The sequence below is a fragment of the Carcharodon carcharias genome, chromosome 14 (genome assembly GCF_017639515.1).
Source record: "Carcharodon carcharias isolate sCarCar2 chromosome 14, sCarCar2.pri, whole genome shotgun sequence".
Taxonomy (NCBI): domain Eukaryota; kingdom Metazoa; phylum Chordata; class Chondrichthyes; order Lamniformes; family Lamnidae; genus Carcharodon; species Carcharodon carcharias.
This window is the reverse complement of record NC_054480.1, coordinates 40,316,126-40,329,840: the sequence shown is the minus strand read 5'-3', so window position 1 is coordinate 40,329,840 and position 13,715 is coordinate 40,316,126.

Below are 13,715 nucleotides of genomic sequence, written 5' to 3'. Positions count from 1 at the left end.
TGCCAACTCAAGGGACATCACCACACTCTCTCACACACACCCTCACATCTCCTCTGGCCCCACCTCCTCTGCAGACTGCCTCTTCAGCCCTCAACATCTTGAGGGCACTTGCACAAATCAACATGTGCCCCCACACACACCCTGGGATACCCTATTTCCCCTGTACAGCCCTTGCCTTGCATCCTCTTCCCTGACCTGAGGCCACTTCTCCCCCTTCCCCAACCGAGCGCTAGCATTGCAGCCATTGAAAAACCACCCCTTACAGCTGGTCTGGTAGGTGGAGACCTGCCTGTGAGCCCTCCTTAAAGTGATGTAGTGCTGACTGCAAAGCCTGGTGCTGATAACCGCAAGTGCTGACCGAAGCAAAGTGGGCAAACAAAATTTGAAGTCCCGAGTGAAGTGCAGCTCACCAGGTGCACGTCGTTTATGTACAGTTATGAAACACGTCAGCGTGTCCGGATGATCCAGTGTGGGGGGAATGATTCTGACAAGCATGGCTTATAATGAGATGCTAAAGTATTGAAGTTAGGTTCCCGAAGGGTGGTGGTGGGTAACATGGCCTGCCATTGACCGGCGATTGCAAACTGGTTTCACGACGGCGTGAAACTGATTCTTGGCCTTCTCACCATAATGTCCCACCCCTGCCTGCCTTGATGCCCGGTGCTAACAGGGCTGAAAATACTGGCCCATGTCTTTAGGGCTCAAATCCTAAATGCAGACTTGAATATATTGGTATGCGCTTAATTTACATTGCTATGATAATTCTTTCCTGCAGTAAAATTTCAAGCATGCACAACAATAGATTCTAAAAAAAAAATCTATAAAGACCAATATTCCTTTTCTGTTTCGTTGTGGTAGACTGTCCGCTCAGATTCTCTGGACGTATTATTGAACATGAGTGTTAACTAACTTACAGGGCACTTTGGCTGCTATGGAGCTTGGAAAGCTAATGAATAGAAACGTAAGAAAGTATAGAACAGGATAGTACTTTAGATATCTGAAGCTGAAGAAATATTCCTTTGTCTACAAACACACATTTTTGAATAGTAGCCTCTTTTGGTACCTTTTCTTATTGTAGCGATGATTTCCAAATGTTACTGCTTTGAGGATGATGCTCTCGTGCTAGAGAATTTTTTAGCAGCAACAATAATTATTCTGCAGTCGAGCTCCGCAACAAGTACCAATTACTCAAACATCTAGTTACACAACTTTCCCACAGGGAGTACTTCATTCATGGCATTGAGGGAGCTGGAGCCTATCGGCTGAACATTGCAACAATTCAACAACCATGAACAACATCCTGGGATATTATTCACTATCACAAATACTGTGCCATCATTGCTGAGGCAGTAATGTGGATAAGCTGTGATATTGCATTTAAATCGAACCAATGTAACTGATTCATTTTGGATTGTAGGTGCACTACTACCTCTGGTAGTTTGATGTAAAAGCCATCTGAACTCCCTACACTGAGAGAATTTTGCTTTCTGACAAAAGACCCAAGTCTGAATCCAAATTTGCTCATTGTCACTGTGGAGTAAATCCAATGATGATTAAAGTGAAATTTACATAGTAATAGGAGAAGTCTTCAAACCTGCTTCTTCCAGCCATTTATATAGACATTCAAGAGTGTCTGGTTCTGCTTGGGTCTTGGACATTTTTTGTCCTTATCCAAAATGGAGGTCAACACATTTCAGAAATGTGGTGTGCTTCCTGCTCGCAAACATCAGGGACTTTGCAGGTCAGTTAGTGCCCTAAGATTGGGTCTGCCTATCAAAACCTCTAGGCCATTCTTCCGAATACTCAGCTAGAATTTTCACAGGGACTGTTTTCATCTGCTTTTTGGGGTTTCTGTCAATTTTCCAGTGGATGATTGGGACAAGCCACATGGAAATTCTACTCCATGGTGTTTCATCTCCTGCAACCCATTTCCTTATCTAAGAAGAGTCTTTGCAAAGCCGCAGGTAATTTCTGCAGGTTTTCTGTATCATGTGATTAGTAAAACCTACAGAAAAATAGTTCTCGGGGATTATTCACAGACTCATTACTCTATGTGAAGAAACAAGCTTTGTAATTTCCGGTATAGTATCTGATCTGCTGAAATTTAATTCTGATAAATATTGGAAATGTTGGAAACAGAAGATCAGCGAAAAACACTGAGAATTGGCTTGAATAATTATTGGTTAGCTGTTTCTGCCCCTTTTATATTGATCATCCACTAATGTTATGGCAGTAGATTGAGAAAGGTGGAAATCTGTAATCTATCTAATACATTATATGTTTCTTATTGTAGAATTTCCAAATGTCTGTTGTAACTTCAGTTGAAATTCAGGTATACGAAGAATCTGTGCCAGAGCCTCAACTATTCATGATGACTTAGATAACACAAAATAGGGAACTATATATTCAAGTTAAAAACAAAAAAACTGCGGATGCTGGAAATCCAAAACAAAAACAGAATTACCTGGAAAAACTCAGCAGGTCTGGCAGCATCGGCGGAGAAGAAAAGAGTTGACGTTTCGAGTCCTCATGACCCTTCGACAGAACTTGAGTTCGAGTCCAGGAAAGAGCTGAAATATAAGCTGGTTTAAGGTGTGTGTGTGGGGGGCGGAGAGATAGAGAGACAGAGAGGTGGAGGGGGTTGGTGTGGTTGTAGCGACAAACAAGCAGTGATAGAAGCAGAATATCAAAAGATGTCAACAACAATAGTACAATAGAACACATAGGTGTTAAAGATAAAGTTGGTGATATTATCTAAACGAATGTGCTAATTAAGAATGGATGGTAGGGCACTCAAGGTATAGCTCTAGTGGGTTTTTTTTTTTTATTTTATATAATGGAAATAGGTGGGAAAAGGAAAATCTTTATAATTTATTGGGAAAAAAAAAAAAGAGAAGGGGGAAACAGAAAGGGGGTGAGGATGGGGGAGGGGACTCACGACCTAAAGTTGTTGAATTCAATATTCAGTCCGGAAGGCTGTAAAGTCCCTAGTCGGAAGATGAGGTGTTGTCCCTCCAGTTTGCGTTGGGCTTCACTGGAACAATGCAGCAAGCCAAGGACAGACATGTGGGCAAGAGAGCAGGGTGGAGTGTTAAAATGGCAAGCGACAGGGAGGTTTGGGTCATTCTTGCGGACAGACCGCAGGTGTTCTGCAAAGCGGTCGCCCAGTTTACGTTTGGTCTCTCCAATGTAGAGGAGACCACATTGGGAGCAACGAATGCAGTAGACTAAGTTGGGGGAAATGCAAGTGAAATGCTGCTTCACTTGAAAGGAGTGTTTGGGTCCTTGGACGGTGAGGAGAGAGGAAGTGAAGGGGCAGGTGTTGCATCTTTTGCGTGGGCAAGGGGTTGTGCCATAGGAGGGGGTTGAGGAGTAGGGGGTGATGGAGGAGTGGACCAGGGTGTCCCGGAGGGAGCGATCCCTACGGAATGCCGATAAGGGGGGTGAAGGGAAGATGTGTTTGGTAGTGGCATCATGCTGGAGTTGGCGGAAATGGCGGAGGATGATCCTTTGAATGCGGAGGCTGGTGGGGTGATAAGTGAGGACAAGGGGGACCCTATCATGTTTCTGGGAGGGAGGAGAAGGAGTGAGGGCGGATGCGCGGGAGATGGGCCGGACACGGTTGAGGGCCCTGTCAACGACCGTGGGTGGAAAACCTCGGTTAAGGAAGAAGGAGGACATGTCAGAGGAACTGTTTTTGAATGTAGCATCATCGGAACAGATGCGACGGAGGCGAAGGAACTGAGAGAATGGGATGGAGTCCTTACAGGAAGTGGGGTGTGAGGAGCTGTAGTCGAGATAGCTGTGGGTGTCGGTGGGTTTGTAATGGATATTGGTGGACAGTCTATCACCAGAGATTGAGACAGAGAGGTCAAGGAAGGGAAGGGAAGTGTCAGAGATGGACCACGTGAAAATGATGGAGGGGTGGAGATTGGAAGCAAAATTAATAAATTTTTCCAAGTCCTGACGAGAGCATGAAGCAGCACCGAAATAATCATCGATGTACCGGAGAAAGAGTTGTGGAAGGGGGCCGGAGTAGGACTGCAACAAGGAATGTTCCACATACCCCATAAAGAGACAGGCATAGCTGGGGCCCATGCGGGTACCCATAGCCACACCTTTTATTGACCCCACCACTGAACATCAAGCCATTGTTTCCAGGACTGTCACTGACCTCATCTCCTCTGGGGATCTCCCTCCCACAGCTTCCAACCTGATAGTTGCCCAACCTCGGACGGCCCGCTTCTATCTCCTACCCAAAATCCACAAACAGAACTGCCCCGGTAGACCGATCGTCTCAGCTTGCTCCTGCCCCACAGAACTCATTTCTCGTTATCTTGACTCCCTTCTCTCTCCCCTTGTCCAGTCCCTTCCCACCTACATCCGTGATTCCTCTGACACCTTACGTCACATCAACAATTTCCAGTTCCCTGGCCCCTACCGCTTCCTCTTCACCATGGACGTCCAATCCCTCTACACCTCCATCCCCCACCAGGATAGTCTGAGGGCCCTTAGCTTCTTCCTCGAACAGAGGCCCGAACAATCCCCATCCACCACTACTCTCCTCCGTCTGGCTGAACTTGTTCTCACGCTGAACAATTTCTCCTTCAACTCCTCTCACTTCCTCCAAATAAAAGGTGTGGCTATGGGTACCCGCATGGGCCCCAGCTATGCCTGTCTCTTTATGGGGTATGTGGAACATTCCTTGTTGCAGTCCTACTCCGGCCCCCTTCCACAACTCTTTCTCCGGTACATCGATGATTATTTCGGTGCTGCTTCATGCTCTCGTCAGGACTTGGAAAAATTTATTAATTTTGCTTCCAATCTCCACCCCTCCATCATTTTCACGTGGTCCATCTCTGACACTTCCCTTCCCTTCCTTGACCTCTCTGTCTCAATCTCTGGTGATAGACTGTCCACCAATATCCATTACAAACCCACCGACACCCACAGCTATCTCGACTACAGCTCCTCACACCCCACTTCCTGTAAGGACTCCATCCCATTCTCTCAGTTCCTTCGCCTCCGTCGCATCTGTTCCGATGATGCTACATTCAAAAACAGTTCCTCTGACATGTCCTCCTTCTTCCTTAACCGAGGTTTTCCACCCACGGTCGTTGACAGGGCCCTCAACCGTGTCCGGCCCATCTCCCGCGCATCCGCCCTCACTCCTTCTCCTCCCTCCCAGAAACATGATAGGGTCCCCCTTGTCCTCACTTATCACCCCACCAGCCTCCGCATTCAAAGGATCATCCTCCGCCATTTCCGCCAACTCCAGCATGATGCCACTACCAAACACATCTTCCCTTCACCCCCCTTATCGGCATTCCGTAGGGATCGCTCCCTCCGGGACACCCTGGTCCACTCCTCCATCACCCCCTACTCCTCAACCCCCTCCTATGGCACAACCCCTTGCCCACGCAAAAGATGCAACACCTGCCCCTTCACTTCCTCTCTCCTCACCGTCCAAGGACCCAAACACTCCTTTCAAGTGAAGCAGCATTTCACTTGCATTTCCCCCAACTTAGTCTACTGCATTCGTTGCTCCCAATGTGGTCTCCTCTACATTGGAGAGACCAAACGTAAACTGGGCGACCGCTTTGCAGAACACCTGCGGTCTGTCCGCAAGAATGACCCAAACCTCCCTGTCGCTTGCCATTTTAACACTCCACCCTGCTCTCTTGCCCACATGTCTGTCCTTGGCTTGCTGCATTGTTCCAGTGAAGCCCAACGCAAACTGGAGGGACAACACCTCATCTTCCGACTAGGGACTTTACAGCCTTCCGGACTGAATATTGAATTCAACAACTTTAGGTCGTGAGTCCCCTCCCCCATCCTCACCCCCTTTCTGTTTCCCCCTTCTCTTTTTTTTTTTTCCCAATAAATTATAAAGATTTTCCTTTTCCCACCTATTTCCATTATATAAAATAAAAAAAAAAAACCCACTAGAGCTATACCTTGAGTGCCCTACCATCCATTCTTAATTAGCACATTCGTTTAGATAATATCACCAACTTTATCTTTAACACCTATGTGTTCTATTGTACTATTGTTGTTGACATCTTTTGATATTCTGCTTCTATCACTGCTTGTTTGTCGCTACAACCACACCAACCCCCTCCACCTCTCTGTCTCTCTATCTCTCCGCCCCCCACACACACACCTTAAACCAGCTTATATTTCAGCTCTTTCCTGGACTCGAACTCAAGTTCTGTCGAAGGGTCATGAGGACTCGAAACGTCAACTCTTTTCTTCTCCGCCGATGCTGCCAGACCTGCTGAGTTTTTCCAGGTAATTCTGTTTTTGTTTTATATATTCAAGTTTGCTGGTGACATAAAGATTGGGGATGTAATAAGAAGCATAGATGGGAGTGTAAAATCATAAAAAGACATTGATAGAGTAAGCGAATCGGAGAAACAGATGTATTTCAACATGTGTATATATTTTAGACCAAGAAAAGGATAGGTCTGAACATTATTTAAATGGTGAAAAGTGGGTGTCCAAAGAGATTTAGTTGTTAATTTGCACAAATCACTAAATTGTAGTACTCAAGTACAAGAAGTAATCGAAAAGGCTAATGGAAAGTTAGCCTTTATAACTGGAGGGTAGAATATAAAGGAGAGTTCTTCCTACAGCTGTACAAAGCCCTAATTAGACCGTGTCTGGAGGACTGTGTACATTTCTGAGCGCAGCATCTTATAAAAGATACATTGGCCTTTGAAGGAATGCAGTACAGATTCACCAGAATGTTACCCAGGCTCCAAGAATTAGATTTTGAGGAAAGATTAGGCTTGTATTCCCTGGAGCATAAAAGGGAAAATTGATTGAAGTGAGTCGATAGGCTAGACAAAGCTTTCATTGCTGGTTGGATGTCTAGGACAAATAGACAATCAGAACCAGGCCATTCAGGAGAGATATCAGCTAATACTTCTTCAAGAAAAGAGTGGCAGATTTGCGGAAGTCTCTTCAGAGAAAGCAATAGATGGTAGTTCAATTAGTAATTTAAATCTGAGATTGATAGACTTTTGCTAGACAAAGGTAAAAAAGGATATGTAGGCAAGGAGAGTGGATGATGTAAAGTTACAGATCAGAAAGTAAGACTTGCATTAATATAATGCTTTTTCCAGCCTCAGGATGCCCCAAAGCATTTTACAGGCAATTATTTACTTTTCAAAGTGTAGTCACTGTTATAATGTAGGAAACATGGCAGCTAATTTGCACACAGCAAGTTCCCACAAAAAGCAGTCTGATAATGATCAGATTATCCATTTTTGTGATGTTTATGGAGGAACAAATATTGGCCAGGGCACCAGGGATAACTTCCTCTGCTCGTCTTTGAAATAGGTCCATGGGATCTTTTCTGAGCAGCTTAGAAAGCAGAGCCTGGATTTAAGATCTCATTGGAAAGATTTTCAGGTTTGCATTGTGAAATGGGAATTGGGAAGTATTCCAACATCACGGTCCTGTCTCCTTATCTGGCAGCACTGGTTGGTGGGATTTGCATCGGGGGAAGGTGTGGTCAGGCTGGAGTCGGTTCACTTCCCATTCCAGTGCAGAGGTGCAATGGGCAGTGGGCAATCCCATCTTGGGACCTATAAAATGGCCACTGTTGCAATCTTCTTCCTGCCTCAAAAAAAAAGGTTTTGTGTGAAACTTCCCATTGTGGCTTGAACTGATGGTTGAACATCATTGCTGATGCCATTGCTGGCTAATAGTTTGCTGTCCTAGCAAAAGTTGACCCAGCATGAAGGAACGCTTAGTAAATTCCCAAACCATTGCAAGTTCCATTGATATTTTGCTCTGCTGCCTGAGAAATCCCAGCTCTGAGGAATCTGCTAGCCCAGCCTTTCTCTGCATTTCCTGCAAGTGGCTGCATTCTGCCAAGTCAATATGTAGCAGGTCACAGCACAGCTGTACAAGTGTGTACAGCAGTCCTGGTCAGGGGCAGCTCCCCAGACTCAGACTTCAACTCTACAGGCCCTCACACTCTCCCTACAACATCAACATGGGATCCAAACATTGACCAATCCCCTGGCTACTCCAAGCCTTACTTCATCCCAAGACATGCGCCCCTTGAGAAGTTCTGGCCCCCTAGAACATTGCCACACAGTGTCAATGCATGTCATGCTGGCATTTGCACAGTAACAGTGAGGCCACCAAGCCTATTCTGACCAAACCCATCACTGGTATTCAGACCACAAAACACCATTCTCTGGCTATATGTGATTATGCAAAGCTAATGATGCACCACACACATGGCTAACACAAATACTGACCCATATACTTCACCCGCTCCAATGGCAGAATGTTGGAGTCAGGAAGCAGTCAGGAGAGCTGGGACTTGTGAGCTCCACATTTCAGCGACCATGATCTGGATATCCTGGTGCAAGTGGTCAGCGACAGGGAGGAACATCCTCTACCCTATAGGCTGCAAGCTGAGCCCAACCCTAATCAAGAGGGCATGGCTCCAGATTGTGGAGGTGGTAATTACCTCAGGGGAACACTGGACATGGGTCCAGTTCTGGAAGAGGGTCGGTGACACCTTGCATTCTGGGGAGGTGATTGAGACTTCTAGCTGCTCAGTGTCCTCCGTGCGATTACAGAATGCAACATGCAAAACATCTGGAGGACAGAGGGCACATGCTGCTCCTAAATCTTGGAGGAGTGCTTGGCCAGGCCACTGACATAGTGCACAGTGCTCATGGGTGAGGCTGCCGAAGAAGAAATGTTGTCTCAAGCTCTTTGGAGGAGCTCCTCTTCTCCATTTAGCACCTTATATCCCTCTCCCTCTTGACCTTGAAATGCACAACACCCATGAAATGGAGAGAACCAGGGGTGGGACGCCATTGATGAGGTCAGTAAAGGCTGTGGAGGAGAGTGCATGGAGTATGCCAGTGCCCCATCACAGGAGCATGTTGGTGATGCCAAATCTCCCATTCCAGGTGTACATGGCCATGAAAGTGTCATTTGCAAGAAAAATCCACCTTCAACTGTGCAACACTCCCTCAGAACTACATTTGAGTGCAAGGCTAGATATTTTTGCTATTATCAGCCATGATTACATTGAATGGCAGAACAGCCTTGATGGACTGAATGGCCTACCTCTGTTCCTATGTTCCTATCACAATAAATGGCTCCTTGTTTATGTTGTTTCTCCGAGAACCCTTCAGAAATGCCAGGCGAATATTTTTAAACAATTATTTTTCCAGTTATTCAATTTACAGCATAAAGCTGCCAAACTTGTCAACCCATGTGATTTTTCCATAAAGCCCTTGTCCATGATTGTGTGTACCTGTCTTAACTGTGATTGGGGCAGATTCCATGGAGTCCTTACCAGTGAACTATCAACACATACCATCCGCAAAATATTTGCGCAACCTAAGCCAGGCAAGAATGAAATACTTAAAGAATCTATAAATAAGGTTAAGTGAATAAATGCGTATGTTCTTTTTGTGGAACTTTAATTTGACTTTAACATTCTTTTAAAATTGCTTCTCTGATCTTGCAATATGTACGTATGCCAAATGGTACTGAGATATATAAGTCAGCTCGAGCCCTCAAAGTTTAGGGTATTAGAAGAAAGTAGGAAATATAGGCAATATTTTTTCAGTAGAAGAGTGATAGAAAATGTGGCACATGTTGGAATTCTGTCTATCAATTTGGCCACTGGACTATAGCAAGGATAATCCACTATTGGAGGCAATGCTAAATAGGGCAACCAAACTGGCACATAGCTTAAGACATCTGAGATGCAAGGATCACAGAAGCATAGAGAGTAGCAAGAGCATAAGATTGCTCACTCTGCAAAAAAGTCAGGGTCAGGGAAATATTCTCATTCTCTCGCTCTATCACTCTAATTTATCCAAAGTGAAAGAAAGACATTGGGAGAATTTTCTGTGCCTACTGGCAGCGAGCGTGATGGGTGGCATGTACGGACAATATGGCATGATCTGTTTCACAATGGTGAGAAGGCAGGTCATGAACATCCACTCAGCCCACCGACGGTGGCCTGGGTTTCCCACCAATGGTCATTGGGGAGCTCATTGTAATACATCAGCATATCTTTAACAGGCCATCCCGCCAGGTTCTTGGACCCCCCACTGGATCATCTGTCCACATCGACGGGAAAACATGTCCATGTGTTTCACAACAGCACACAGGCAACATGCACTTGGCGGCCTTCACTTTGGGGGAACTGGAGGTGAGTGAACAGCAGTGTTCTGCAGAGCTCTCCAGGGGTGCCTGTTAATTTGCAGGCTTCAGGGGCACCGGGAGATCGGGATGAAGCGCTGTCCTGCCTCAAAGGCGACTGTCTTCGGCGGGGGGGTTGTCCGGAAGCAACTGCTGCCCAGCCTCAGAGGTGACTGTTGTTGGTGGGGTGTCCGGGGGCATCTGCTGCCCTGGCATTGGATCTCGCACACAAGAAATTGAGGTAGGGGGAGCAGGGTAGGCAAGGGAAGTGGCCATGCAGTAGGGACACATGTATAAACTGACCATTCCTCTGTAACTGAGGGAGTTCAGGTGCAGCCACAGTGATATGATTGGGTTCGGGCTCCTAGACTGCCCACCCACTCAAGAAACACAGAGGCACCAAAGTGCCACTAAGCGCTCCACATCTTACCACCCAAAGGTTGTGGTTGTTGGAGGTCAGTCATCTCAACTCCAGGACATCACTGCGGGAGTTCCTTAGGGTAATGTCCTTGGCTCAACCATCTTCAGCTGCTTCACCAATGACCTACCTTCTATCAGAAGGTCAGAAGTGGGGATATTTGCTGATGATTGCGCAATATTCAGCACCATTCATGACTCCTCAGATACTGAAACAGTCTATGATCAAATGCAGCAAGACCTGGACAATATCCAGGCTTAGGCTAACAAGTGGCAAGTAACATTTGCACCACACAGGTGTCAGGCAATGACCATCTAAACAAAAGGAAATCCAACTGTTGCTCCTTGACATTTAATGGCATTACCATCAGTGAATCCCCCACTATCAACATCCTGGGTGTTACCATTGACCAGAAACTGAACTGGGCTAGCCATATAAATACTGTGGCTGCAAGAGCAGGTCAGAGGCTAGGAATTGTGCAACAAGTAACCCACAGGACTCCCCAAAATCTGTCCACCATCTACAACACGCAAGTCAGGAGTGTGATGGAATCCTCTCCACTTGCCTGGATGAGTGCAGCTCCCACAACACTCAAGAAGCTTGACATCATCCAGGACAAAGCAGCCCATTAGGTTGGCACCACATCCACAAATATTCACTCCCTCCACCACCGATGCACAGTAGCAGCAGCGTGTACCATCTACAAGATACACTGCAGGAATTCACCAAGGCTCCTTCAACAGCACCTTCCAAACCCACGACCACTACAATCTAGAAAGACAAGGGCAGCAGATAGATGGGAAAACCACCATCTCGAAGTTCCCCTCCAAGTCACTCACCATCCTGACTTGGAAATATATTGCCGTTCCTTCATTGCCGCTGGATCAAAATCCTAGAACTCCCTTCCTAACAGCACTGTGGGTGTACCCACACTATATGGACTGCAACGGTTCAAGAAGGCAGCTCACCACCTTTTTCTCAAGGGCAACTAGGGATGGGCAATAAATGCTGGCCCAGCCAGCAAAGCCCACATCCCATGAATAAATTTTAAAAAATCCTCTGCAGAGGTTTCTTCAGGCCTTGATTGGAGGCCCTGGGTCATGGTCTCTGTTGGCTGTCTGGCAGATGTGTCTGCGAAAGCCAGGAGAGATAGTAATTGCATGACAGTAGCCTATGAAAGAGGACACATATGGCATGGTTGTCTGATGGAGGTTGCACTTCTGGATCCTCACTGGGTAAAGCAACACCGACCTCACCGTCAGCACAGGACTGGTCCAGATCATGGCCAGCCAACTGGATGGCTCTGTTTTCAAAGTCCACGAGGACCTTGATTTCGGGCATTCTGCCACCGGTGTGTGACCGCTCCATCTTATTGTGTACCAGCTTGTCCTGCATGAATAGAGATGGAGAAGGTGTAAGCAAGATGCCTGCCAGGCCAGATGATAAGTATACCTGGCCTGTGTGGGTGGTGAGTGGTCCCATGGACTGGATGAGGACAATGAAGGTCTGTATGAGAGAGTGAATGGTGATGTCCCTTGAACTGGCAGTGAGTGAGGGCCTTTTGAATGTGTGATGGGTTTATGAGTGTGTGAGTTGAGAGTGGTGAGAAGAGTGACTTACCCTGGTGGAATGGAAGAGATCATTCATTCTTTAGCGGCACTGGGTGACTGCCCTCTTCTGAAGGGGGTGGCGCTGACCATCGCTGCCGCCACCACCCAAGCTGGCTTGGTTAAGTTGCTGCCAGAGCGGGGGTAGAGCTCATCCCGATGGGCCTCCATGGCATCCAGGAGTTGCTCGAGGAACCTATTGCTTAAGCAGGGGGCTACAGTCTTTTTGCCTTTGCTGGCCATGTCTCCCGGGCAGTGGTGGTGAGCTAGTGGCAATGAGTGCTTTGCTGGCAGCTGCCTTTTAAACATGGCAGCCAGCATGATGCAACAACGTGGTAATGGCAGGTGGGTGAAAGAGAGCCCGCTAATCATGTAAATGGCATGTTTCGCAGGAATGCGTAAGTAATGTGGCAGGCTTGGGACAATACGGCATGAAAACTCGCCGTCGGCGGGTGGAATGCCATTTTGCCCACCCTCTACTGGAAATTTCTGCCCTTTAAAATGGCTTAGGTGTTCCCATTAGCTTCCAAATAAAGTTTCTGTGGTGACCTTAAGCACAGAAATTTGCAAAAGGAATATTTTTACTTCTGGTTTGTGAACCATTAATATTTCATTAATCAAATTTAGTGTTAGAAAAAGTACAATCAGTGAGCTCTGTGCTGTCCACACGATGTGGCTTCCTGCTGTAATGAATTGGTGCCAGTGTAAAGATGTAATAGTGTAATAATGTGCCTGCTTGACTAAAAGAGTGGCTGAATTCCTCAGAATAGTAAACTGTTGGGTATCTGCGGAAAACCTGTGCAGAACCAAGCCTGAAGCTGGTGGGTCCTGTTTTGTAGCTATTGTATTGTAGCAAAAATGATGCAATAAGATGCCACATTACTTCGACAACTTGCTGTTATAAGTCAGACTTTGTTTGCCTGACTTTGCCCTCCTGAGCCTAAATTGCATTTTCTGATAACTTTTGCATTTAGCCTATGGTTTCTAGTTGCAGGAAAATACCTTCTGCACTTGAGTTCATAGTGTGCTTGTATTTCTGCAGCTCATGCAGCTTTGCAGAGCTTTTACAGTAACCGTTCATCCATGTCTTTAATTGGGGGAAAGCATTTGCTTCTGTAAATAGTTTATTGGCAGAATTTTGCCCTCATTGGGCGGGCGCAGTGGGAGGGCCGGGCAGCAGTCGCAAAGCCGACCACCGCCTGTGGGTCAGGCCCCGAGATGGATCTCATGCTGGCCGGCCAGTTAATGTCCAGCCAGCATAAAACGCGCGCTGCAGTGCTCAGCACTGCCGGGGTGGGGGCGGGAGGAGCTTGAGTACGGAAGTGTGCGCATGTGTGAGTGTGCGCGCAGTAAAAGCTTCCTGAGACACAGAGTTGCCTCAGGGGGCTGAAGATTTTTATCAATAAAACAAACATATTAAAAATAATGAAAACATGTCCCCTCATGTGACTCTGTCACATGAGCAGGGACATGTTAAATATAAGTGCTAAAAGTTTTTA